The sequence below is a fragment of the Mauremys mutica genome, chromosome 11 (assembly GCF_020497125.1).
Source record: "Mauremys mutica isolate MM-2020 ecotype Southern chromosome 11, ASM2049712v1, whole genome shotgun sequence".
In the NCBI taxonomy this organism is placed as follows: domain Eukaryota; kingdom Metazoa; phylum Chordata; order Testudines; family Geoemydidae; genus Mauremys; species Mauremys mutica.
The window spans coordinates 64627364-64654804 of record NC_059082.1 but is presented as its reverse complement, the minus strand read 5'-3'; the positions used below and the strand labels follow the sequence as shown (position 1 = coordinate 64654804).

The 27441-nt window shown below is 41.3% G+C and overlaps 1 protein-coding gene across 2 annotated transcripts in view; it reads right to left on the bottom strand.

The window, feature by feature from the left end:
• Nucleotides 1-27441, bottom strand: part of PARN (poly(A)-specific ribonuclease) — a 152677-nt gene that overhangs the window by 33542 nt on the left and 91694 nt on the right. The gene's annotated exons all lie outside the window — the stretch shown is intronic.

Genomic DNA, 27441 nt, shown 5'->3' with positions numbered 1-27441 from the left:
AAGACTATATTTACAAAATCTTAGACGAAACTTAGTTTTGATTGCTGCACAACACAGCTTTAGTTGAGTTGCATTTTCTATTATGCTAAATATTCATTAAAGAGGCAAGCAGTCTATTAATGATCACCTAGTTACTCCCATTATTGTAGCCCTCTACTGTTAGAACTCCATTTCACTGAAACATGACTGCCAATTTATGGTGGAGCGATTTCTCTCAACACATGCAGAATTAGGAGCACTTAAAAAAACACCCCACTTTCATTGCCTGCCTTCGCACAGCAACAATTTACCAACATTCCTTCAAGTCCCAGCAATTTTACAGTTGTCAGCCTTTAATCTGCAAGCCCAGTTCTGGCCTGAAGCCATTGGTATAATGAATGAATCAGCAAAATGAATTGGCTGTCAGCTGGTGTCCTCTGCTGTTTCCAGTTTAACTGTTTGAAAGAAAGTACTGTAGGGTGATCAGTAACACTGAAGTTTTACAAACAGTTTATAAATTATTCACACACTTTGTGTAATTCTAATTTAGTGAAGTTAGACACAAAACGCTGAAGTTTATCATTGCTTTTTCAGTCTTTTGCAGGAGCCAAGTTGCTCCTCACTAAACATTTTACATTACTGCTATCCCATGTATTTAAACTGGCATACCTTAACCTCACAGTTCCATATAGGCTGGGAAGCAATATCAATGATGATGGAATTTATTTTTCTTTTAGGACTGATGTTTGTATCCAATAGATTAAATATTTAAAAGTTATATGTAATTAATGACCCATGAGCCACAGGTCGCATATATTAGTGTTGTTGAAGGAGCATAAACCTTTTATTACAAGCATAGACAGCCAAACTAAAGCACATTATAGACTCCAGGAATAGTCACGTCTTATTTACTTTCTGATTAATGGAAAAATTTTATCGGATTTTTGTAGCAAAGTAAGGCATTAAACATATACCGTACATCTACACACACTAAAATTTTCTATTAACAACAAAGCTTCAGGATCTGTGTCCTTAGAAGCTAAAGTTATTTATTGCCCAGAGAAGTAGTTTTAACCCTTTAAATATGATTTAAACATGGCCCAAAATGGAAGGACTTCAAGAAATAGTGTGGGGAAAGTTCAATGTTTCTCATCCCAAAAAATAAGTTTAATACAACTGAGGAAAAATCCACAAGAAGGAGCAAAGTAATAAAAATTTGATGTTGGTGTGCCTTTTTAAAAAAAAAAAAATTTCACATAATGTTAATGTTTCTTACCTAAGTGGAGGAATCTGCTCTCTTTGAAGCCCTGTGTTTTATAGCAGCACATTCAAAAATTCTATATACTGAATGACCTACTGCTTTATGCATTGAGGAGTTGAGATTCATATATACAAAGTTTTAAGAAGCAACACACAGCTGAAACTTTCTTGTATGGCTTTCAGCAATGACTGGTAAAGAAGGGTGGTTCTTTAACTCAATTTGCAGCTATATTAGCAACAAAGCTTTTAGAATAGCACTCTTCATGCCACAATAGCACCAACATGCTACATAGTGTTATCTCATTTTGCATCTCCTGCCTAATGGCATGTGTTTCCAGAAGCTGAATCTCCCTATAACACAGTAAGCTCATTAAAAAAAGATTTTCATTATTTTGTTAGTTGAAAAAGCTGTCCTTTCCCTTTCTACGTCTGAGTTAGCGAGTCTGGTTTAGGATACCAAAAGCAAGCAGCTAAGTTATGTTATACACCAAACTAGATCCACTAAATGATTATTTAAAAAAACAAAAACAAAAGAAAACTGTAATTGCAAACATAACACTATGTTATGAAGAATATTTCTAGCACAGCATCACCCCCAGTTACTAGGCAGATTATTAAACAGTGACTGAGGCTGAGCGATCTAAAAGGAATGTGCACAAACACAAAGATTTTCTTTCACTAAGTCATTGCCCTTGTACAAAACTGAAATCATGCCAGACAGCCACTGACAATATTGAGCATATGAAGTACATAAAGTGGTCCCATACCTAAATATACAAATTAAATGTGTAGATAAAACTACACAGTTTTTTATTACACACACAGAGCAACATTAAAAGAAGACTAAAGTTGGAAAAATCAAGCACTCGAAAGTTAGGAAATTGCAGAATAAAGGTTACCGGAGGAACCTTAATTTGGCCCCTTGTATGAATGTATTATGATGCTGTCTTTAATTACATGATCACATGCTATTTTTTCCACAAAACCCCAGACTCATTCACTGCACAGGATGGACGCTGTTCAACTAATGAGCAACTATTCAATATTTTGTTTTATCCTTACTGAGCAATGTGCAGCTTTAGGATTTATTTACTGTACACTATTCAACCCTTGTTCTGAACAAAACCGACCCCCCCCCCCCAAGATGGATAGGTAAAAATAGCAAAAACTGCATGACCCTTTCATAAGCCACTTCCCGCAGTTCCCATTGGCTGGGAACGGCGAACCGCGGCCACGGGGAGCTGAGGGGCTCAATGCCTGCAGATGCTCCAGGTAAACAAAACGACAATGTATTAGATATTCAATTCAATGATTCCATAGAGTTTAAAACCATCAAATTTTGGTGTAGACCCGTCTATAAGGTGACCCACGCTCTTTGATGCGTTACTTTTTTACCAAAAATATTCAGCTTATGAACAAGTATATACGGTACTTTGCATTATATATCCCACTGACTTCAGCTGCAGGTGTGAGTGCTCAGCCCTACTGAAAATCAGAACCCCCAGTTTCGAGCTGGGCACCAAGAAAATGAGGAACCCAAATTAGTGACCACCTGTGAAAAGCTTGGTTTAAGTGACTTGCCCAGCATCACACAGGAACTCTTTAGCAGAGGAAGGGATAGAATCCAATTCTACATGACATCTTTCAATTGCCTTAATAAGACCATTCTTTCTCTTCCTACAAACCCCCCCCCCCATCTCATTCATTACACACTTTTCAATTTCTGTAACCTATGAGGCAGGAGAGTCTTGAAGACACCAATTTCTTTCACTACATAACACTGATTTATCTCAAGCAGAGACAGTATGTGCACTGAATGAGAAAGGGGTCCTTTGGAAAAAATTTGCTGCAAGCATGTAATTAAGGCTATGTCTACACTGCAGACCTTACACTGGCACAGGTGTATCGCTGCAGCTGCACCGCTGTAAAGTCTCCTGTGTAGCCGCTCTATGTTGAAGGGAGAGAGCTCTCCAGTGGCATAATTAAACCATCCCCCAACGGCATAGCGCTGTCCACACGGGCACTTTTGTTGGTGAAACTTATGTCGATCGGGGAAGTGTTTTTTTCACATCCTGACTTACAAAATTTTACTGACAAAAATGCTAGTGTAGACATAGCTTAACACTGTATATAATTCACACACACACACACACACACACACACACACACACACACACTAAGATTGCGCCTACAGCCTGAACTCTGGCATTTCTTAACTTCTAAGTGCTTGATTATGCAACCTGAATAGTGTTCTTTTATGTGTGTTTGTGCAATTTGATTATTTTTTTAAACTGAAAAACAAATTCCTTCATGTGACATCATACTGACACTAACATGCAACAGTAGGGTTGGAACCTTTAGATCCACCACACAGACCTCTGCCAATTGAGTTAATGGAGTAAATGATAGCAATAGAAGGTTGTCATGCTCTTTGTGGACCAAATAAGATACAGAGAGACTTGCTGACAACAGAGGAACGGCAATACGTGAATTTTGGTTTCCGTTCCAAGCTCTGAAGAGGTGTTTGTTACTGGGCATATACTCTTCTGCCTGTTTCCCCAAAACTTCTGCTCCAGCACATCGCTGTTCTAGTTCTGTCTCTTCTCCAAATCTAGCTCCTTGTCCCAGGCCCATTCTCCTTGCCTATCCAGTCCTACTCTCCATGCATGCTTCTTATCCTTGTACCAGTCTTTTTGCTTAGCCAATCCTACTCTCCCGGATTGAGCTTACTATCCAAGTTCCAGTCTCCCCCATCAACTCCCAGTCTCATCTCTCCACACACAGTCAAGTCCCATTTCCTCCTACTTTCTAGTCCAATCTGTCTCCTCTCCCCACACTGGCTCCCAATCTCCCTCAGGGTATGTTGACACAGCAACTAGATACCTGTGTCTGGCCCATGCTAGCTGACTGGGGCTCAGGCATTGTTGCTATGTAGATGTCTTGGCTCAAGCTGGAGCCCAGGCTCTAGGATCTGTGGGGTGGGAGGGCCCAGAACTCAGGCACCATCATAAGCCCATTAGTCTACACTGCAATGAAACAGCTCCATAGCCTGAGCCCCGAGCCCAAGTTGGCTGGCATGGGCCGGCCAAGGATTTTCCTTTGCTGTGTAGATATACCCTCAGACTCCTCATACAATCTCAGTATACCTGATTCCCCTGCCCTGGCTCCTCATTCCAGTCTTTTTGCCCAGACAGTCCCAGTTCCTCCCCCACATCCAGTTGTCGTCAGATGTCTCTATGCTCCCCATCTTGCCCATTATCTCCCAACGGTTTTCCACACTAGTTCTTTTCTCTTTGTCCAGTCTATTTCAGTCTCCACTTTCCTCACCCAATCTCAGTGTGCCCCCAGCAGTCAACTAAATCCTAGTCTCCCCCTATGCCTCCAGTATCAGACTTCCCTCAACCCCCTGGCTCCAGTCTCCTTGCCAACCCAGTCCCAGTTTCTCTTCCCCCCGCCTTCAGTCCCAGGCTCAGACTCCTTTCCTCAATCTACTCCTACTATTCCCCCAGTCTGGCATAGTCCCCTCTGCATTAGAACCAGACTTATTTCCCCTCCATGCTGCCTGGGTGTCAGCAAAACAGTTGCTGAAAGTACAGGAAAGATGGACTTTCTGCTCTGTGTTCTAGTGGTTGGCCCCATCCTCGCCCATTACAGGGAAAGGCCTTCTGAAATCTTGTAGTCTGGGGAAAGACTGTTCAGTTGCTCTATGCATGTGCTATCCCTACAGTCTGGTCAGCACTAGGAGCTGTGAGAAGCTTGAACATTCTCACTCGGGCAGAATCTTTTAGCTGCTAAGCTCTAGAAAGTGTCTACTCATCATGTGTGAACTGCAATTTTTGAAAGGTTATAATTTCGCAAAATTTGAGTGGATCTTCAGTGATGGCAAAAAGCACATCCCTGACAAAGTCCACAGCCTGCCAAATTTTAAGCACCTGCTTCAAAGTATGAGAAGCTCTAGCGTTCCCAAAGAAAAGGTCACTTAAAAAAAGTGGAAAATATATTTTTCCCTAACTTCATTCTTGGAAATGGCTCATTTGAAAGTCTAGCACAAGGTTTTAAGCCACTGAAAACTGTCTTAAAATAGGAAGCATCAGATGACCTTAATAGGTGGAGCTAGTAGCACAACCTAGCTAGTAGCACAACATCCCACATTTAAGGACATATTCAGGATAGAGACAAATATTTAACTTCTGATTTGTGGTCTACCCAGACAAAAAAGCCATTAGTGATATGAAAAAGTACAAGCTGAGATAATTACATTAGGTCTTGCATCACATAAGAGCATCAGTTACAAAGATTTCCTTCCTTCATGTTAAGATCTCTCCTGAAATCATTTCTCTAGTCAGCTGAAATAGAGTGCATTTTAAAAACATCTTTCCTATCTCAATGTTAACAGCAGTGCTGTAAGAGGTATGGGGAAAGAAAATGACTTTGTTCACTGCTCAGTAACAATACAAGCACAGCCTTTTAAAAAAGTTTGTATTTCACTAAAATTGGACAGCTTTTAAACTATGGTTATGAAAAACATTTCTTGTTCAATTCATTCTGAATTAAATACTTAGCAACAACAGGGAGGAAAGGTCATACTGGCCCGAGCCATGTTGCCTTCAACTATTGGCAAAGAACTATATTTATTGGCGGCAAAGAGTTCTGTGGCACCTTATAGACTAACAAACCGACGTTTGTTAGTCTATAAGGTGCCACAGAACTCTTTGCCGCTTTTACAGATCCAGACTAACACGGCTACCCCTCTGATATATTTATTGACTCTCTTTCCATACTTATGTCCACTTGGACTAAATGTATTTAATCCACCAGATGTGATTACAGATGGCAACCACCCTAAATGGAGAAACACAACATATTCCACAGGTCAGAAAACAAGAGAGCATGATTGTAAGCATCCTCCACAACCTGGAGAGAATAAGGGCTTTTGCGTTACCTAACTTGTCGCATCATTCACTTATTTTCATAATGTCATGGAGTATGGAGAAGATGCAGCAAGACTGGAGGAGAGGAAATGTAATGCATTTCTCTCAAACAGCAATGACTGATCCTCCCAATAACTGTCCCATACAAAAATTAACTTCTGTCATTAGTTAAATAAAGAAATAATTAAAAAATTCATTGAACATCTGGTGGATAAGAGAAATGTAAATAAACTGTGTGGATTTATAATAAATAAGTCTTTCTAAACTTGACTGCTTTTGACAGAATTACAAAATCAGGGGATGAAGAGAAGGCAGCAGATTTATTTGTATTTTAGTAAAGAATCTGGTTGTGTCCCAACTTTCTTGAAAAGTGGTTTTAAGCTTTTGGCACTAAGATTATTCCTGAGGAATGAAAATGGCTGAAAATGAACGGCAGAACAAGGTGGAAATGCTAGAGAAAAGATACTGTGGAAATCCATGAAACACTTACCTCCCCTCAATAGAAAGGAGAAAGGATGACTACGGAAGTTGCCTGGTGAAATGGATCATGGATTTTGCAACTCACACTCAAAGCAGATAAGAATATCATGGATAATAAAGATCCTACAGAATTCCAATTAAAAATCTTACCAAGCGGGAGGCATTACAACTTTTACACAGTTTTCTAAAGAATTATTATCCTAAAACATCATAAGGAGAAAAACTTGGTTTGATTTGTAGTGAAGAGATTGGTAATAAATCTGTTACACATGCATAAATACAATTTTTCCTATCAACATTCTCTGACTTGTGTACAGAAGAAAAAGCCTAACTGTGCTAGAAACCATTACTGTACACAGTGGTCCCTCTAAAAGTTGTAATTTTTTTTTTAATGGAAGTGTTTACGTAGTTTCTGTAGCACCAGAAACGTACACAAGGAAAGACACATTCCCGGTCCCAAAGAGTTTACGCTCTAGAATGGCTTACTACTGATGTCAATTCAGCAATTGGGAAAGCAATCTTAACCATGGTATCACAAATTCATAATATTAGGTAGTGAGACTCTTTTAGCATTAGTTCTACTACTGTATAAGAATTGGCTCACAAAAGACTAAAGCTGAACAAATCCTCATTGATTTTAAATATTATGGCCAGCTGCATTATTTTTTAAAAAGGTAACTTTCATTAAAAAAAATAAATATGCTTTTTCAAGTAGATGCAGATGTGTATTTCCAAGTAGGTGTGTGCGTGCAGCAGAGCCTTTTCTTAGCAGTACATGTAGAAGGGTGATGCTCACGCCTTGTGCCTGTAGCCCTTCCCCTAGTTATATGAGGTGGTATCGCCCCGACCCCCTCTCAGTTCCTTCTCACCCCCCATCGGCTAGAGTCAGAGCTCTGTGCAGTTCTTTTATAACCTCACAATTTATCTCAGCCTAGTTTTTATTTTTATTTTGTTACATAGTTAATAGTTAATTAGTACTGTTAGTTAAAGGTTACAATCTACAGTATAGTGGTAGTGTTTCCTGGTGATGCCCTCACCGGGGTTCAGGCATTGCCCTTCATGTGGAGTGGCGATTCCTAACAGTGACCCCACACGTGTTGATTGCTCTGCCTTGGCAAAGCACACCTTAAGTAGTGCTGTTCGACCTGCAGATTGTAAGAGAAAGTCTCAGGTGGTGTAGGACCTTCCCCTTAAGCAGCACCTGCATAAGCAGGCCATGAGGCTTGACCCAGTACCAAGGAGTTCTTCAGGCTGTAGAGCGCCCTCAGGTTTGGAGGGTGGTGCCACCTCCTATTCTGGGTCAGGGACCGCTCCGAAGAGGTGCGGGAGTTGTTCTCCATTGTCAATGCCAAAGAAGAGGTCACATAAGACCAATCGGGAGTGCTCCAGGTCCTGGGGCAACTCCTCTGAGTGTGAACTGGGGTGTGGAAACTTCTGATTTAAGAGTCTGTACCCCTATGCTCACCCCTTTTACAAGACTATGTTAAATTCTGTACAAAGCATACTGTGTAATGTATCATTTGAAAACTAATGTTTTGCTGATTATTGTGTGGTAAAATATGTGTGGCAACACTGTATGTAAAGATATAAGATTCCACTGTATAATAACAAAGCATGTTCCAGCATGTTCAGGAGGGCAGTAAGAAACGAGTTCCCCATAGACAAAAGGCTTGCCAACGCCTCAGAAAGGTGTCAATGAGATCAAACTAACCATTACCTAATTAAATGGCCACTCTTTGGGCAGGGAGAGGGTGTGTGTGTGTGGGGGGGGGGAAATCTACATCTTGACAAAGGAGCAGTTCTTAAACTGTTCCTGGCCCTGCACCAGGGCCCTGGCCCTGCACCAGGCTATACAGAGTTGCACAAGTGAACTGCACTCAATTTCTTCTCCACCACAAAATCCCTCAGCGGAAACTCTGAAACAGAGAGAAAGAAAGGCAGGTAGTAGAGCACACACCTTGAACAAATCCAGTTACTGCACAAGGTGAGTAACCACTCCTTCTTTGAGTGTTCTCCCTATAGGTGCTCCACTTCAAGTGACTACTGAGCAGTACCCTCATATATAGAGGGAGGAGATTTGGAACAGAGTCCACGACTGAAGACAACTGTATTCCCAAGGGCAGCAAAAGAATGGACCATCAAAATGTTTGGAAAGGGTATTACTGAAGTCCAAGTTGCAGCCTTGCAAACTTCCACAATGGGAACCTGCTTAGGCAATGCCACAGAAATACAAAGAAAGCTTGTAGAATGGTTAACAACTTAGAATAAGTATCAGAAGGGCAGCTGTGTTAGTCTGGATCTGTAAAAGCAGCAAAGAGTCCTGTAGCACTTTAGAGACTAACAGACATATTGGAGCATGAGCTTTCATGGGTGAATACCCATTTCGTCGGATGCATGTGGGTATTCACCCACGAAAGCTCATGCTCCAATATGTCTGTTAGTCTATAAGGTGCCACAGGACTCTCTGCTAACTTAGAATAAGGTTGCATATTGATAGATTCATACATAGTACGAAATAATACACCCAGAAATCCACCTGCAGAGTCTCTGGATGGAGACCGCAGACCCTTTGGATCTGTTGGCAATTGAAATGAACAGTTTGAAAGACTTTCTAAAATGGCTTGTTTTTGTCCAGTTAGAAACCACCACCTTACTAACGTACAAGATGCCTAAGATAGTATCCTTCCTAGTTTTATGTAGTTTTGGGAAGAGATGAGTTGGTAATGTGTAATTCAGATGACTCATTAGGTAAAAATTTAGGATGTAGGTGTAACAAAGCCTTGTCCTTGAAAAACTGCACAAGGGAGGACCTGGCCTTTAAGTTCTCCATTTCCCCGACTCTTTGGCTGTTTTCAAGGTAGACCATCTGCCCTGAAAGATGGGTGTTCCTAGATGTGCTCCCAAGCCAACAAAGATGCATTTGTCGTTAAAGTGATGACTGGAGATGGTGGATAAAGGAGAGACCTGCACAGACCTTGCAAGGGTTCTTCCACTAATTGAGAGTGTCTCGTACTTGACAAGGGATCGATAGCAGGTAGGTTAAGAAGAGAAAAGGTAGCCATCAGTTCAAAGGGAGATCTCATAAGACACTTAATACTGAAGTTTAGATCCCACCCAGGGGTTTAGTGGCTTTTAGTCTGAGGAAGAAAGGTTTCCCAACCTTGATAAATCTTATCATCATGGGATGAGCAAACACTGAGAATCCACTAAGGAACAGAAGGCTGTTACAGCCAGCAAGTGAACTCTGACAGAACTCCTAGGTAACCCAGATTTTTTTTAAATTCCCAAACTGTTTGTTCAGCATATGAACTGTTCTGAATCATCCCTGGAAACAGGAAAGACATAATTTTCAATGACATTATGCATGATGCACAACAAAGGTACACCTGCCATATGTCCCAGAAATTAAGGATAATTTCTTGTCGAAGTCTGGAGTACTGGAAGTGGTCTTGGTCAACCAGAAACCAAAAGAATTTCATGAAATGAGTAAACTGCAATATGAAAATACACATCCTGAAGGTTAAGGGCCAAAAACCAATCTCCTATAGCCAATGGTGCAATTATAGCTGCTTTCACAATGTTGTTTAGAAGTCTTAAATCTAGAATAGTTCTCCATCCTCTGTTTTCCTTTGGGACCAGAAAATACTTGGGGAGTAAAATCCCTTTCTCCTGTGCTGAGCAGGAACTGGCTCTATGGCTCCTAAGTGTAGAAGAGAGGTGATTTCCTATTTGAACCAAAGTTCATGAGACAGGTCCCTGAAGAGGGACAGGGAAGTGGGATGGGAGGAATGGAGTAACAATCTTATAAACTCCAGTACCCATTTGTTGGATATAATCTGCTCGCATGCAGACAGAAAGCAGGAGAGATGGTCCTGAAAGAGAGAGGTGGGTAAACTGGTGCAGCTGGAGATAAGAGAAGCACGGTTGTTCTGGGCCTTAACCAGACTGTCAAAATGCATGTTTTGACAATGGGGGTGGTCGAGTGGCTCAATCAGATGTAGTGTGTGGTCTCTTTCTTTGGAACCTGGGTTTCTTCCTTGGTGGTTCAGTAGGTCTCTAGAAACCAGAAAACTGGACTGAGTAGGATCTCTGGGTTGTCTGAGATCCACTAAACCAGTTTATTTTTAGGTGTAGACAGACGCACCCACTGCAAGGTGCCATGCAACAAATCCCAGAGTCTCCCCCTGGGCAACCATCTAGCTAGACTTCATTGTGAAGCTCCCCAAGTCTAAAGGGGTATACAAACATCTTAACCATCATAAACCACCTGACAAAGCTAGCCCACTTTGTACATGGTTACCCTTCTCCAAGGCAACCGTCTAGTTATAAGTAAACTAGGTTGTCTGTCTCCATGGACTCTGAGCTCATTATTTCTGACAGTAGTGCTCAGTTCATCTCTCATGATTGGCAGGAGGACCTCCAATTTTTGGGACTACGCTCCTGCCTTTCTTCATCTTAGTAGCCCCAAACGAATGGCCAGATGGAAAGGGTGAACCAAATCCAGGACCAACATCTCCAGCTTTATATCAACCATCACCAGAATGATTGGTCCTTGCTGTTACCTGATGTGGAGTATGCATATAATAATGCCAATCATGCCTCTATGGGACAAAGCCCCGTTTTTGTTTTTTTTTGTGAACTATAGGTTCCAACCCCAATTCCACCCTGAATTACCCACATCCTCCCTCAACCCAGCCTGCTGAAAAAGTGTCCATGCCCCTAAACTCATTTTAAAAAGTGTGATACTATTCACAACTTAGTCGTAAGTAACACACAAGTTTATTCAAGAGTGAACTATAATTGATCCATTAAATAACAATGACCACACAATAAATTAAACTTCAACATCCGGGGGGAAGAATCTGGACCAAAATCTAACACTGCAACGCAAACTTTTAGAAAGAAAATTTTAAAATAGGGAATTATTCATGACCCTAAAGTGAAGAGAAGGAACTAAAATTCTTACACTAAGCACATGTGCCATAACCCCTGAAACATGGAGACTGCTCAGCTATACACTCTTGCTGTGAGCCTTCTCCTGCAGTATTTCCAGAGCTGAAGTAGGACCTGCTATGCGGAACATAGCGATGTCCTGCAACCAGCCCTGCTGCAAGCCATTGAACAAAACAATTTACAGTTGCTGATGGTAGTCACAGAGCAGCTGCACTCTGTTGAGCGCCATTTCTGGTCCCGTGAAACAAGCACTGACTGGTGGGACTGCATCGTTTTGCAGGTATGGGATGATAAGCAGTGGCTGCAGAGCTTTCAAATGCAGAAGACCACCTTCCAGGGACTTTGGGCAGAGCTTTCCCCTGTCCTGCAGTTCGGCAACACAAAAATGAGAGCTAATCTGACAATGGAGAAGTAAGTGGCAATAGCTATTTGGAAGATTGCAGCGCCAGACAGTTATCAGTCAGTGCGGAATCAATTTGGAGTAGGTAAATCAACCGTGGGAGCTTCTGTGCTCCAAGTGTGCAGGGCCATTAATCAACTTCTGCTACAAAGGGGAGTGAGTCTGGAAAACGTGCAGAACATAGTGGATGGTTTTGCCGTGATAGGGTTCCCTAATTCCATTGGGGCAGTAGATGGCAAGCATATCTCCATCTTGACACCAGTCCACCTTGCCAAAGAGTATATAAAACGAAAGAAATACTTTTCAGTAGTGTTGCATGTGCCTATAGTTATCCCAGGGGACTCCGCCTACCCCTTACTCCCATGACTCATGAAGCCATACACCAGCCATCTGGACAGCAGTAAGGAATGGTTGAACTATAGGCTCAGCAAGTGAAGAATGGTGGTTGAATGTGCCTTTGGTTGTTTCAAAGGTCACTGGAGAAGTCTACTAACAAGGTTGGACCTCAGTGAGGAGAGCATCCTCCTGGTCATAGCTGCCTGCTGTGTGCTCCATAATATCTGGGAAAAAAAGGAAGAAATTTTTCCACGGGGTGGGCAGTTGAGACAGATCACATGACAGACATTTTTGAGCAGCCAGACACCAGGACAGTAAGAAGAGCACAACAAGGGATGCTGAGTATCCACAAGGCTCTGAAAAGCCCTTTCAATAATGAGTCACAGTAATGTACAATTTTTTCTTCATCTTGAAACATTTGGAAACTAGGTAACTTAAATCTCATTTGTCTGTTTATGCTTTTCTTTCATAAAATTCTCTGCAAGTAGATTTCCATCATAGCAACAGACAACATAGAACCACATACCGTAGTTATTTGGAACGTAAGCAAAAAACTTAACACCAGCTTTGACATGTAACCTGTCACCACCAAACTAACTTTTCAAATTGTAAATAGACATTTTTAGTTCACATACTTGTAGAATGTATATGTGCATGAGCTTACCAAACAGAAACTGGATAAGTGCTGTCATTAAGAACTCTCTCATTGTTATAAACACCTACATGGAAGACTACCAAAGTTTGAGGAAGAGTCTGTCAAATTTAATTAAGAGATTTGGAGATGCCACCAGGGTGAGCACAGAACATATTCTTGCTCAGTTCCTATGCCACAGTGGTCTCTGGTAGCCAGGAGGGGCAATTGCAGGGAAACCCTGCACTGGAGCGCACACAGTACAGATTGAAGAATTTATTTGGAGAATTTAGACTACTGACCATGAACACATAGATCAAAGGCTTATCAGTTTGCCAAGTTTGGATGGTTTTCACAGGAAGAGCAAAAAAGGAAATCTGACACAAAAGCAACCTATCAGTCAAATTTCATACCTCTTCTCCAAAGCATGGGGATGTGGGGAAGGGGGAAAACTAGAATGTTTCAATGGAGAAAGGTAAGAATTTAACATAGGCAAAATATATTTGTCCCTAATCATCTTCTTGAAAATGGCTAATTCATCTTTGCTGAATCCATCATGAGGATTGATAGAAAATTCAAGCGCAAACTGCTATAATTTGGCAAAGTTATAAGCACTGTCTTGTAACAGGAAGTGCCAGAAAGCTTCACTGTAAGTGTTGCTACCATCTTTGCCAATAAGCAATATCTTAAGTTTCACCTGGAAGCAGACTGGAATCAGTCCACTGCACAAACATGAGCTTGCCCTGTGTGATACAAAACTAAAAAGAGGTGGTAACACTATCTAAGTGGGCAATTAAGCTGAAAGTATAAGTAACTGGCTCCTGTTCAGACTGCTTATTTTTTAGGTGGAGTTTTAGTTAGAAATAAAGTTGTATTTTTTGGAAGCTGTATTTCAATTGCTAATAATGATTTATTGCTAATGACAGTGAAGTTTAGATATACCAACACAGTTTGCTTATCTGGGAATGATGAAAAGGAAATGACAAATATTCCTCTGTTAAGTGAACAGTGGACAGAAAAAATTCCCTCCACTCTCACAGTTTTAATGTAACAGACTTTTCTTCTGCCTTGAGGCATCAATGCTAAGTTTGAAATGTGGACATCAATTCAAAGAAAATAACACCTATCAACTCTGACCTCACTAAGACCCATCCATCTTCCGGTCTTACTCATTTTTCAAAAAAGGTTTTTTGAGAGTTCTCTTTGGTTAAAAAGGCCATTATCCAACATGTCTCCCATCGATTTCCGTAACTCAGAGATAAAACTGGCTCAAAAATCAGAGAACTTTGAGTCATCTTTGAGCAAACTAGGATACAACTTAGAAACAGGTCCACACCTTACTCTCTGTGAAAAATGACTCAGGAAAGAATGCTGGACTCTCAAACTAGAGACTGGGTGCTATTTTAGTCTCAAGTCCTAAAAAGGTAAGCTATTGGCTACTCCTGACAAACATCTATTTTTTGGCTGAAGGCTCAGGCTCCCAGTATATTTCTCCTGTTCTCCAACCTTTCATCAATGGCTTTTCTGAATTGCCAACAAAAAATTTATTTGTTTGTCTGCATCTCACCCAAGAAAGAAGGGTGTACAACTTGCATTAAGCTTCAGAAATATTTACACATTTTAACTTGCTTTTAATTTTGCAAATCTTTAACAATTGCTAGAACTGTATAAGATGCACTGTACACATTGATTGAAAATATTCAAATAACTGATGTTTCAGTTGGCTTGTAATTCTGAAAAAGAAAAAAAATCATTTTGGATTGACCCAAAAACAATTTGTGAAGATTTTTTTCAGTAATGTGAAAATCTTGTTCTTGGTTGAACAAAATATTGTTTAGATTTTGACACGGGACTACTACCAGCCTCTTAAGAATCTGGGTGCAGAGGATGGATCTAAAGGAAGTGTGTCACACTGAGGATTTCGTTGGTTGGCAGAAAGTATCATCTAGATTTCCATGGAAACGTCTCCTCCAAGTTGCTGCCCCACTGCCAGGGTAACAGTCCTTTTTGGATACCCTTGGCATTGGTAGCCACCAATGGATTTCTGGGCTCATTTTGACAGTGAGGATTGAGGCCTCTGCAATCTCAGCTACTAATTTCTCTAACGATTCAGCCAATAGCTCCTCACCTGTTAGTTGATAAAAAGTTTAATGGCCAGTTTTTGTCGCAAGTGAAGTGACATTCTGCAGCAAGTAATGAGGGAGCAACAGGAGCCCATGCCTGGCTGAGGAGTTTCTGGCATTCCCTATTTATCACCTGTCCTCTAAAGGATGATCTGTCTCACTATACACAGCTTTCTACCACTCCCCAATGGAAGAATAAAGAAGCCACTCTGAGGAGAAAACAGATTTTGAATGAAATATTTTAGAAGATTTAAATCTTCCCATTTTTACTGCATTTTAGAAGTGCCTGAATCTCCATTTGCTTTTACATCAAAATCCTAGCCTAGTCTAAATCATTCAATTTCTCAGGACCAGGGAAATGAAGCACCAGTGGTGTCACTCTACACAGCTCTATTCTCAGCACAGGAGCAAACATGCATACTTTTGCTTAGCTGGCTATGGACTTTTCTTGGGGATATGAATTTCTCTTTTCCCCATTCTCTCACTGCAAGCCATCACCACAGAACAGCTGCCAAAAATTAGGGCAGGTCTACACTATGGGGCTTTTTAAACTTAAGTTACACAACTCCAGCTACATGAATAGCGTAGCTGGAGTTGACGTACCTTAGGTTGACTTATTGTGATGCTTCTCGTTCTGGTAGAGTACCAGAGTCAACGGGAGAGAGATCAGCAGTCCATTTAGCAGGTTTTTGCATGATGAAGACCAGCTAAATCGACTCCCGGTGGATCGATTGCCGTGCGTCGATCCCCTGGTAAGGGGAGACAAGCCCTTAGTGAGTTCACTCTCTAATGCATATTTACATTACCATTCATGTAATCATTATATCTGGCAGTCTAAAGCACTTTGCAGTTAAGCTTAGCTATCTCACAGGGAAGATATTATCCTTTTACAGATTGGAAAATGTAAGAAGAGTGGTTAGGTCACTTGCCCAAGATCAAGTAAGTCCTTGGCGGGGCCAGGCTAACTGCTCTGACCATAATATACTCTTCCCCTACCCTTCATATTTTTAAAAATAAATCCACATTTTCCTTGAACTGTACAGCTGGTTTAAACTTCCTATGTGAGCTACTTAAGAACAAAAATAATTTGATAACTATTTCTTTAAAACTCTTTAAACTAAGAAAAACTTATACAATCAGACCCAATACCCAGAATTACTTGAATTCCATTAATAAATCAATGAAATATTAAACAATTTCAGGACTAAGTCAGAAATATAAAATGCCAACAAAAATGTTTTGACTGAGAGCAGCTTTTCTTGGAAAGGCAGCACTGGGAAAGCTTTGAACCAAAAATCTGTTTGGGGAAGTTTAAAAACGTCACAAAAACCAAGAGCCCAGTCAGGCCATGCTAAGTTAATACTTCCATTTTTAAGGTGTCCATTATTGAATATTAAATTTAAATAATTTTAAGCCACTCTGTAAAAGAGACTGAAATATGATTGAAATACTATAAACTGGAGACTTATTTCAGAACTTTTCATAGCACTGAATTACTGACAAGTGAAGCCATTACTAATTACACATCATTTTACCAGATAAAATTATTAAAATTTAATTATGAAAGTTACTACTTTTCTGACATTTATCCATATTCCCATATGATTTAGTACTGTATATAGAAAACAGCTGCTGAAAATGTTAACTCTAGTCTGACTGTTTTCAGCATTATTTTCTCAGTCCCCCTCCTCACCTGTAGTAATGAACTTCGGGTAATGACCGAAAGGACAAGATTGCGGGTACAAATGGCGGAAATGAGGTTCTCTGCAGTGTGGCTGGCAGAGGTGAAAATAAGCTGGTACGCCCCAGTACAGTGTACCGGCAAGAGCTGGTGTGCCGTACCGGGGCAGCCCAGCTTCACCAGGCGGCAATTTAAAGTGCCCTGCTGCCAGAGCTCTGGAGTAGCGGTGGGGCTCCGGGGGCTATTTAAAGGGCCAGGGCAGTAAGAAGCAAGGGAGTCCTGGGCCCTTTAAATAGCCCCCAGAGCCCTGCTGCTGGAGCCCTGGAGTAGCAGCGGCAGCCAGGGACCCCGGCAGTGGTTTAAAGGGCCCGGGGCAGTAGCAGCAGCTGAGCCCTGGGCCCTTTAAACTGCTGCCGGAGCCCCCAGCTGCCGCTGCTACTCCAGCGGGTGAGGGCACTTACCGGTACAGGGCGGGCCGGGGCTGTCTCTGACCCCCCCATCCCTGCCCCTTCTGCCCGAGGCCCCGCCCCTTCTGGGGGCCAGAGCCGGCCCCAACCCAGCCCCATACCAGTAACTCCCTATTTCTACTTTCACCCCGGTGGCTGGGCTCACTTTCCAAGACAGGGCGAGGAGCTCTGCTATTTGGGAGGGATAGCTCAGTGGTTTGAGCATTGGCCTGCTAAACCCAGGGTTGTGAGTTCAATCCTTGAGGGGGCCACCTAGGGATCTGGGGCAAAAATTGGTCCTACTAGTGAAGGCAGGGGGCTGGAGTCGATGACCTTTCAAGGTCCCTTCCAGTTCTAGGAGATTGGTATATCTCCAATTATTATTATTATTATTATTTTTTTATTATTATTCCTTGGAGTAGAAAAGATACTCCTTCAAATAGAGAAGAGCCAGCTGAGGGGGTTCAGGCACCTGATAAGGATACCATCTAGGAGGTTTCCTTTGGAACTCTACCAGGCATGTCCCACTGGAAGGAGGCCCCAAGGCCGACCCAGGACATGCTGGAGGAATAATAGCTCTCCAGCTGACCCAAGAATGCTTGGGAATACCCCAGGAGGAGCTGGAACCGGAACCTGTTGCAGAGGAAAGGGAGGTCTGGGCCTTCCTACTCTCCATACTATCGCTGCAACTCTTACCAGGAAATGTGGCATAAAGCAAAGAGAAGAATAATTTTCTCAGTTACAGCTACGTTTGTGACGTCTCAGTTTACTGGGCCATAAGGTTAGGCAATATCTTTTCTGTATTATACAATGATTTATTATAGCATTTCATGGCCAGCTTACATATATGAATACTGTGCAGCATCAGTTACATCTAGCCAAACATTTGCTTTTATGCAGAGTCAGCATTTCTTTAAATCTCTGAAGCCTTCTTTAAAAAGGTTGGGTTCAGTTTGTATGTTTCATTCACTATGAGTCTGAGATTTTCATCAAACAAAAAATTATGTTTAGGTAAGTTCACCTGCTGACACAGAATGCCTTGCACAATGTTTACGTTTGTAGCTTTTATGACTCAAGATTTTAACTTGAAAAGTAGCATTTTTATTATAAGGAAAATATAGGTCAAACATTGGCACTGAATTAGACTGATGAACACAAACATGTATACCAGTAAGAGTGAGAAAAAGACACCGTGTACCCTTCATATTGCACATACTTTTATGTTCTGAATATAAATATTTTGACATTCCAAAGGAACTACTGAAAAAATTTCCTCTTGGCAATGAAAACAGATGAATGATAGTACAGTCCATTAAATATTTCATACTGTGCATCTAAAATGTAGACTTTGTTCTAAAATGGTTTAAATTCTTAAAAGATCCAGTTCTTTCTTAAATACTGAAGGAATTCCAAACATTTGACCTTTGCACACAGTTTAAATACTTCAGTGATTGAAACAGAAGCTGAGAAATAAATGAATCTATTCCAAAAACAGCCACACAATGGACCAGCTATAAAATGAAAGATTATCATTACAGTTACATTTTTGCAATGGAGCATTATAAATGCCAGGGCCCTATATTTTAAGTTATCAGTCAACCAACCTTATTTTGTGTACAATACACGTATCTAACTGAAGTGTTTAATAAAAATGAGGTGATAGCTGTGAATCTACAGCCAATGAAAAAGTGGTTTGTTTCATATTGATTATAGAAGTCTGCCCCTATGTACCCTCACAGTGAGTCTACAACAGGAAAAATCAGATTTGTAATTCTCCGCTAGTGGTATCAATACTAGAAGCTGTAAAATAGACAGGGAACAGGTATTTTAGCAGTCATCTAGCAGAGCAGCATTAGACAGTGATAAATGTCTGGTGCCTGTCTCCACTACAGCTCCACCATTGAAGGATAATAGGTTCAACTTCTCCCAGGGTAGATTGACCCTGATTCAGTAAGCAATTCAGTTCTTAGTTACAGTCAAGTACTCTTGATTAGTTCAGTAAACAGACTAGTGCATTGCATCTCATATCCAGTGTTTACTGGTACAGAAATACTCTTGAAACAAAACACCAACACAAGTGCACCATTCAGAACATTTCTTACATCTCCAAAAGATCATTTAAATTAGTATAGTACTTTAAATTAACATTTAAGTCTATTCAAATCTGGGAACTAAAAGCCTTTCAAATACTTTGTAGCGCGTGTATAATCAGACAAGAATCCTCAGCTTTTATTACTACTAGTAGCAATAATTAGCACTTATAAATATTGCTTATCTTTAAGGTATTTTACAGAAAGTGCTTGAGAATCACATCATCAAGTTCAGTAAATATTCTCAGGGTCCTTTTGCTGTCACTCCAGAAGCCCAACTGTCTGCAAGACTCAACCCCAGCTGCAGAATTTGATCAATTTTTTTCAAGTTTGCAATTATAAAAACTTAGAAAAGCACCTTCAGAATATGAACTAACGTAGTGTCTCTGCCTGAGTCTGCAGATGACTTCAAACAATAGTTCCGAGGTACACAAAACAGCTTGCATTCACCATAATAGGAGAAGTGTTAATTTTTATATTAGCAGGCTTGAGTTATTTCACAAGCAGAAACACCCAACTAACACATTTGCCGACTAAAGAATACAGTAGCAGGTACTATTGGAGATACCTTGGTGGTTGATTCATAGGGTTAGTTCTAACATGCTCAGCCATTATTCCGTCCCTTGTGACGGAGTTGTCCCTCCCGCTAAAGAGGGAAGCGATTCAACCTCCCTCCACAAACCTCCACAGCCTCTTGGTGCCAAATCTCCAAACCACTGCCTGCCTCTTCCTTGGTGCCAGAAGCACTCAAAGCCACAATGTTTGTCAGTGGAAAAGATAATCTCTTTTATTATATTCAAGGCCCATCACTATAGTATACAAGCACTTTTCAAAGACTGATGTCACTTTAGGCTTGAAATTCAAAAGTTCCACAGTAGTCACAACTTATAAAATCAGCGAGTAACCAAGTTGAGATAAAAACCCTGAAGCGCTGCTCTCGACTGGACTAAGGAAGTTTACTTCATTTTGGGTAGCCATTTAAATTAAAGCCACTCCAAACATATTCAGTCACAGGTACACAAATTACAAAGAGCAACAGACAAGACGCATACACTTCTTTATTGCAGACTCTAAATAAGAAGGTTATGCCCAATCACAGCCTCTAATAGCCTGGTAAGGGAGAGGATTCACAAGACTGAAGTCCACTAGGACCCCTGCTATCCAGATTCTGAAAGTGGTCAAATTAAACAAAGATGCAATGGGAAATAAGATAGTTAAATACAATGTAATGCCCACTTCAGCCATCTCGATCCCATTTGACTCTCAGAGCTTTACAAGCTCAGGAGGATTAACAATTCAAGTGAGAGTAGTGCAAAAAATATACACCTCTACCCTGATATAACGCTGTCCTCAGTAGCCAAAAAAAATCTTACCACGCTATAGGTGAAACTGCCTTATAATCAAACTTGCTTTGATCCGCCGGAACGCGCAGCCCCCCCCCGGAGCACTGCTTTCCCGCGTTATATCCAAATTTGTGTTATATCGGGTTATGTTATATCGGGGTAGAGATGTATCAACTTGAGCTGTTGCAACTGCTCTAGTCCAATGTCATCCTGCTGTCTAAATGAATTGGACTACTCAAAGTCCAAAGGAAGAAAACATCTGACACAGTAAATCCTGTATGATATCATGTATCAGGATACCAACACATGGGACAATTTAATAGTTGCTCTTCACCTAGCACAAGTACATCAAATTGAAATTTTAAACATTTGAAAGCAATAGTAAAGGCAAAAAAATAGTCCAAACTAGGAAAATTCAGAGGCTAAAACTATCCTTAATCTAAGCTGTTGTCTTTAAAATGTCGGGGAAATTGCCCAGAGACAGCAGATATTCCAGAATACAACCTTCATTAAACTGCAGGCAAGCCTTAAAGAATCACACACTTCAGAAAAATTCTGACAGCATCTCTATAAACTAATCTTAAAAGGAAGAGCATGGTAACCAGATATATCCTTAAATGCAAAACTCTGATGAAATAAACCTGCAAGTATTTGCAGCTCATATTGCCTTACAGCCCTAAAAAACATGTATGTGATACTGGTGGACAGTTAAGGTTGTTTGGGGGATAATAGCTCTTTGAAAACAAATGCTCTTTAAAGTGAAACCTACATTTTTCATTTCTATATTTTCATTTCATTTCAATGTGTGTTTCAAAAAGCTACAATAGTTTCATAAGGGAGTTTTTCCTTATGTGACAGATTATACCATCCTTAGTTACAGGTTAACTTTTTTAAAAACAGTTTTCAGTGACCTATCATTAAAGGCAACCATGCTATTGTTTCGTTAGTGGTCACCCACAACAGATGTCAATGTTTCGTGATCAAACCTGATATTTAAATATCAGAAAGGATAAACTGGATTTATCTGGCCAAGTGCCCAGAAACATCTCAATAATTTACAACGATTAAAAAATGTTATCCTATCTCCATTATAGGTTTAAGTTCATAGTGTTTCAAAAAAATTCTTAAAGAATGAACTAAAATGGCAAGTGATTTTGATTTAACCACTTTCTAGAGATGTACAAATATGGATTAATGACAAAATCTACACTGCCGTCTAAAATATTAATATAACATTTAAATTTGACAAGTTTATATGAAAAAGACGTTTTTCTAGCTACTGAATATCTGAAATCTAAACGACAGTTTATGGCATACACCTCTATCATACTTAAGATCAGACCCTTGCTTTTAGAGCACCAAGACTTGCTACCTGATAAGTTTTCCCTCCTTTCATGAATAATGAAAAAACTTTACCTAAAAAGGAGCTGATTTTGACTCAGCTGATTGCTTCTTGTAGAAATTCACTATTAAAAGATCCTTTGCTTTTTCATGATAGAATATAAAGATAAACTAGCAGTATAGTTGGAGTAATTGTTCTTTTTGTGTCTGCAAATACCTGAAAATTGCTTTTGTGGGTGTTTCTAGAAGGGGTCCTACACTATTTAGCATTGATTCTTGGCCCTATGCTATTCAACAATTTTAAATCGGTGGCCTGGAAAGCAATATAAAATCATTACTCATGAAGTTTTCAGATGACAGACAAGGGAGTGGTAGATAATGAAAACAACAAGTTATTTTGAGAGAGAGAGAGAGAGAGAGAGAGAGATCTGGATCCTTTTGTAAGTAGGGCACAAGCAATATGCATTTCAGTACAACCAAAGGTAACATTATACATCTAGGAATAAAGAATGCAGGCCACTCTTAAAGGGGACTATCTTGGGAAGCAGCAACATTGAAAAAGATTTGGGGGTAATGCCGACTCATTAATTATGTACAGTAGATGACTGACTGCATGGTAATAATCCAAATAAAAGTGGTAGCCATCAGCTGTGAAGCCATCCATTGTGGCCAGAACTGTGGGAGATACCTAATAATTTCCTTTCTGCTAGCAATAAGAAATTTTCCATTCTGCAGCCCAAAGTCTCCCACAATTTTGCAACATGGAGGTAGCAAGCAATGAACAGGAGAAGGGAGGGATAAAGAGAAATTAAAACAGAATGAGATAGGGAATCCCCTCCCCATGAAGATTAATTGAAAGGCAAGGGTGTTACTGAACCACCGCCTGCAGCACTTTCCTGCCAAAGGAGGGCTCTGCAGATGAACGAAAGTTCACATTCTGGTGTCTTATAATGGTGTTAGCCAATGACCAAGTGGCCACTCTGCATCTCTCTGCAGTAGAAACAGTTCATTTGGGCCATAAGGCCACCATGGATCCTGTAGCGTGCATCTTGATTCCTTCTGAAGCAAAAAGTCACAATGTCTTCTAGGCCTCAACAATGCACTGTCTGATCTATCTAGCAAGAGATAGCTTGGAGGCTCTGAGTTTCTTACCATTTTGAATGGAAAAAGACACGTAGGGGACCTGACCCCCTTGTGGAGTCCGTACACAATGTAAATCTTCCATGCTCTTCTGACGTGTACGGCATGCTAAAGCTTCTCAGTCAGGTGCTGTGACACTGGGGAGAATGAAGGAAGGATCATCTTCTGTGATGTATGGAAAGGAGAGAGTTACACTTTGGGGAGAAAAGATTCTGAAATTCTCAGCATCATTGTTTCACTGTGGAACATGCAGTAAGGTTCCTACATAGATAAAGGCTACCAGCTCTAAAACTCACTAGCAATGGCAAGGAGAAAACAGGTTTTGATGGAGAGACAGAATGCTGATATTCAAGTCAAAGGCTCAAAGAGGTAAGTGGTCAAGGCTTGGACACCAATGCTAGGTCTCAAGGGGGAGGCTGGTACGATTGATGGCCTGGCCAGCCTGACTGCTCTGAGAAATCTGGATATCAGGGTGTTCATTTGCCAAACAGCCCAAGGACCCTTTTTGAGCCACTTAAAGTCGAGGATGGCTCTCACTCTCCCTCCAACCCACCACAGCGCTCTTCTGAACGATAAAGAGGGGAGGAAGAAGCTTTCTTCCAAGGGAATTCCTTCTATTGCTCCTATATCCAGGAGATAGGAAATCTCCTTCTGGAACAGTTCATGCTTGGCAGCGTTTGCTGAAGATTGGCAACTGGATGAAGAAGAGATGGGGTGGAGCCCATAGGTCAAGGGAGTTTCTCTGATTCTCTGTTTCTTATCCATTTGTCTGTGGTCAATGCACACTGCTCCTCTGAAAAGTGGGAAATTCTGCCTTCTAGATTCAGGTCTGGATGGAGACATATTTGCTCATTGTCATGTCATGGAGCCTGTGAGACTCAGCTCCACAACTTGCCCTTGGTTTATCCTTCCTTTGGTACTTCTTTCACCCACCTATCTCACAGGCATGTCTCTGCCTAAAAGCTAAAAATTCAAAACTCCCTTCTTAGAGGACTCAGCGAAGAGGGAAGGGCCTACTTAGATTTACCTGCACTTTTTGCCACTATCTTATCTAGTTTTTCTCCAAAGAGGAGAGACCAGGTTAACTCAGAGGAACACAGGACTGCTTGGATTGAGCATCTAACTTCCAGAGACAGAGCCATATGAGCTGCAAGGCCACTGAACTGGATACCATAGCCTGGCTGAAAAATGTCATTGGATTCATTGATGCATTAGCCACAAATGCTGTTGCCAGGGAAATTTTCTTTAAAATGGCGCTGAAGTCAGGGTGATTTATGTCCTTCAGGGTCCCCAGCCAGTACACGGTAGCTCTCATGAAGCATGTGGCTGCGAGAGATTTTTCTAAAGTGGCTGAGGAAGCTTCAAAATCCCTTCCTGTCTGTTGAGTCCAAGAACTCCATTTCTAATGGGACAACCTCATCCTCTGCCAGGGAGGCCATTGCAGTATCAACCTTTGGAACTTCAGTAATATTTTGTTGGCTCTTACAGCTTATATCGTCTTTGGTCATGTCTGTGAATGCATTTACCCTTCTTGAGTATCTCCCACTGCTCTCTGATCACATCCTCAAAGGAGGAGTGCAGGAGAATCATGGCCTCGGGGACAATTTTGAAGGAAAGTGTTTCCCTGAAGGCTTAGCCACAGGACAGGGATTGAATCTGGATTGTGGATGCAACTTTTTAGCAGATGGCCTCACACTTACTGAGGGGGAAGATATTGTTAAATTTTTTCCAAGTCCCGCTCATATTCAGTCTGAAAGCATTCCTTCTTCAGTAGAGGAGAAGGGGTCTAAGTCAAAAGTTCTTTTCAGGCTATTTATTTTGTGCACGTGCACTTGGTGGGCATTGCTGCCCTGCTGTGGCCAGAGCATGGTCTTCTGCAGCTTGCCTTATGTGGATTGTGGGGTCCTCCCATTTGGGGTCCCAATCCATCTGAGTGGGGGATGAGATCCCATTATCAGAATTCAGTGATTCACACTGTGAAGGAGGAAGGTTGTTTATGAGTCTGAGTTCTCTCCCCAAAGAACTGAGACCCATTTTAGGACTTGGATGGGGACTGGTAGCTCCACAAGGGTCTTATCATTGCAGTCCTGTGTTGCCACAGGTTTTATCTTCCTCCTCCTTAGAGCCTCTCCTTGTTCTGTCCTCTCTCCCCTGGTCAGTTTTTTTCCCCCCATGGGGGAGTCAGGACTTCTTGGGGTAGCAGAGGACCCAACATGCCTGACCAATGAAGAGCCCCATCTCCTAGCAGAGTTAGGGTTAGCTGCTGGGATCAGGCTGGGCATAGTTCACTCACTGCTGAGCCTGAGAAAGCTGCCTCACATATATAGCACCTTTTAGATTTTTCCCAGTGCTTGTGCGGCTGCTCAGCCCTGGCTGAAAGGGAGAAGAGGAGCTTGGCAAGGAGGCACTAAAGCAGAGGTTCCAGGCGGCTGTGACCACCACATTCCTCAGATTCAGGACAAGGGAGGAGGAGGAGAAGCTTGAAATAAAGAAAACTGCTTGCTATTGCCTGAAAAACAGCTAAAAATAAAATGCTAAAGAAAAGGATGGGAACAAAGCAAACCATCATTTGACTGCTGCCACCAAGGCTTAAGATCTGGCAGCAAGGAGAAGGGGGCATGGCCAGCACATGCTCTGCTGTAGCTTTGAACTGCCTCCAGAACTGCAGAAATGAGGCAAACAGCCCATGCATAGCAGAATTGTGGGAGGCGCTGGGCTGCAATATGATAAAATACACCCATACACATGACAGATTCAAAGTACCAAGGTACTAATGAATAGCTCAGACTGTCTATTGAATTATTTCTGATTTCTTATGCTTAAAGCTCAATTAAAATAGATATCTATTAGATTTTGCTTTAAAGTTGTACCAAGTGCTGAACTCTTTCCTCCATCTCACCCCCACTATTCCCAGACTACCTAAATGTAGTCTAAATGTACAACTCATAGAATCATAGAACTTAAGATCAGAAGGGACCATTATGATCATCTAGTCTGACCTCCCGCAAGATGCAGGCCACAAAAGCTGACCCACCCACTCCTGAAATAATTCTCTCCCTTCACTCAGCTGTTGAAGTCCCCAAATCCTGATTTAAAGACTTCAAGTAGCAGATAATCCTCCAGCAAGCGACCCCTGCCCCATGCTGTGGAGGAAGGCGAAAAACCTCCAGGGCCACTGCCAATCTACCCTGGAGGAAAATTCCTTCCCGACCCCAAATATGGCCATCAGCTGAACCCCGAGCATGCGGGCAAGACTCTCCATCCAGACACTCAGGAAAAAGACTTTCAATATCCCAACATTGACCCTCGGTACTAATTACCAGTGGTCGCACGTTATTGACCTATTGACTAAATCATGTTATCCTATCAAACCATTCCCTCCATAAACTTATCAAGCTTAATCTTAAAGCCAGAGAGGTCCTTCGCCCCCACTGTTTCCCTCGGTAGGCTGTTCCAGAATTTCACTCCCCTGATGGTTAGAAACCTTCGTCTAATTTCAAGCCTAAACTTCCCGACTGCCAATTTATATCCATTTGTTCTCGTGTCCACATTAGTACTGAGCTGAAATAATTCCTCTCCCTCCCTGGTATTTATCCCTCTGATATATTTAAAGAGAGCAATCATATCTCCTCTCAACCTTCTTTTGGTTAAGGAAAACAAACCGAGCTCCTCAAGTCTCCTTTCATACGACAGGCTTTCCATTCCTCGGATCATTCTAGTGGCCCTTCTTTGTACCTGTTCCAGTTTGAATTCATCCTTCTTAAACATGGGAGACCAAAACTCAAGATTCCTACAAAGCAAAACTCACTCAGATTCTCCAACAGTACTTATTCACATGTGAACTTCTGCAGATGAGAAGCTAGCTTCATAAACAGATGAAGCTGGCAACCATCCAGAAACAGAATAATCTAATGCAACTGGTTAGAGAGCTGAAGACCCTAATATATGCCAAGAATTTTTTTTGAATTTTTTTCCTATATTCCCAACTGACATCCCAAGTTAATAATCCCACGTATATATTGGTTTGTCCTTTTAACCAAATGTTTAAACAGTGGAAAACCTGAACTTAATATTTAATGGAAATATCTACTAACACAGGTGGTGCAGTCATCAATGTACTTTCTTTCCTATCATGTAAAAAGCCTCCCATATATGCAGTAAGAGAAACAGCAATGGTCAGTTGACAACCAAAGTGCTTTCTAATTAAGCAGTTGCCTCTAATTGGCGGCTACAGATTATAATTGACTATACTGTAGGTTGCATGCTCTGAGGTGAAGGAAAGGTTGCATAATGAGGTAGAGCTCAAT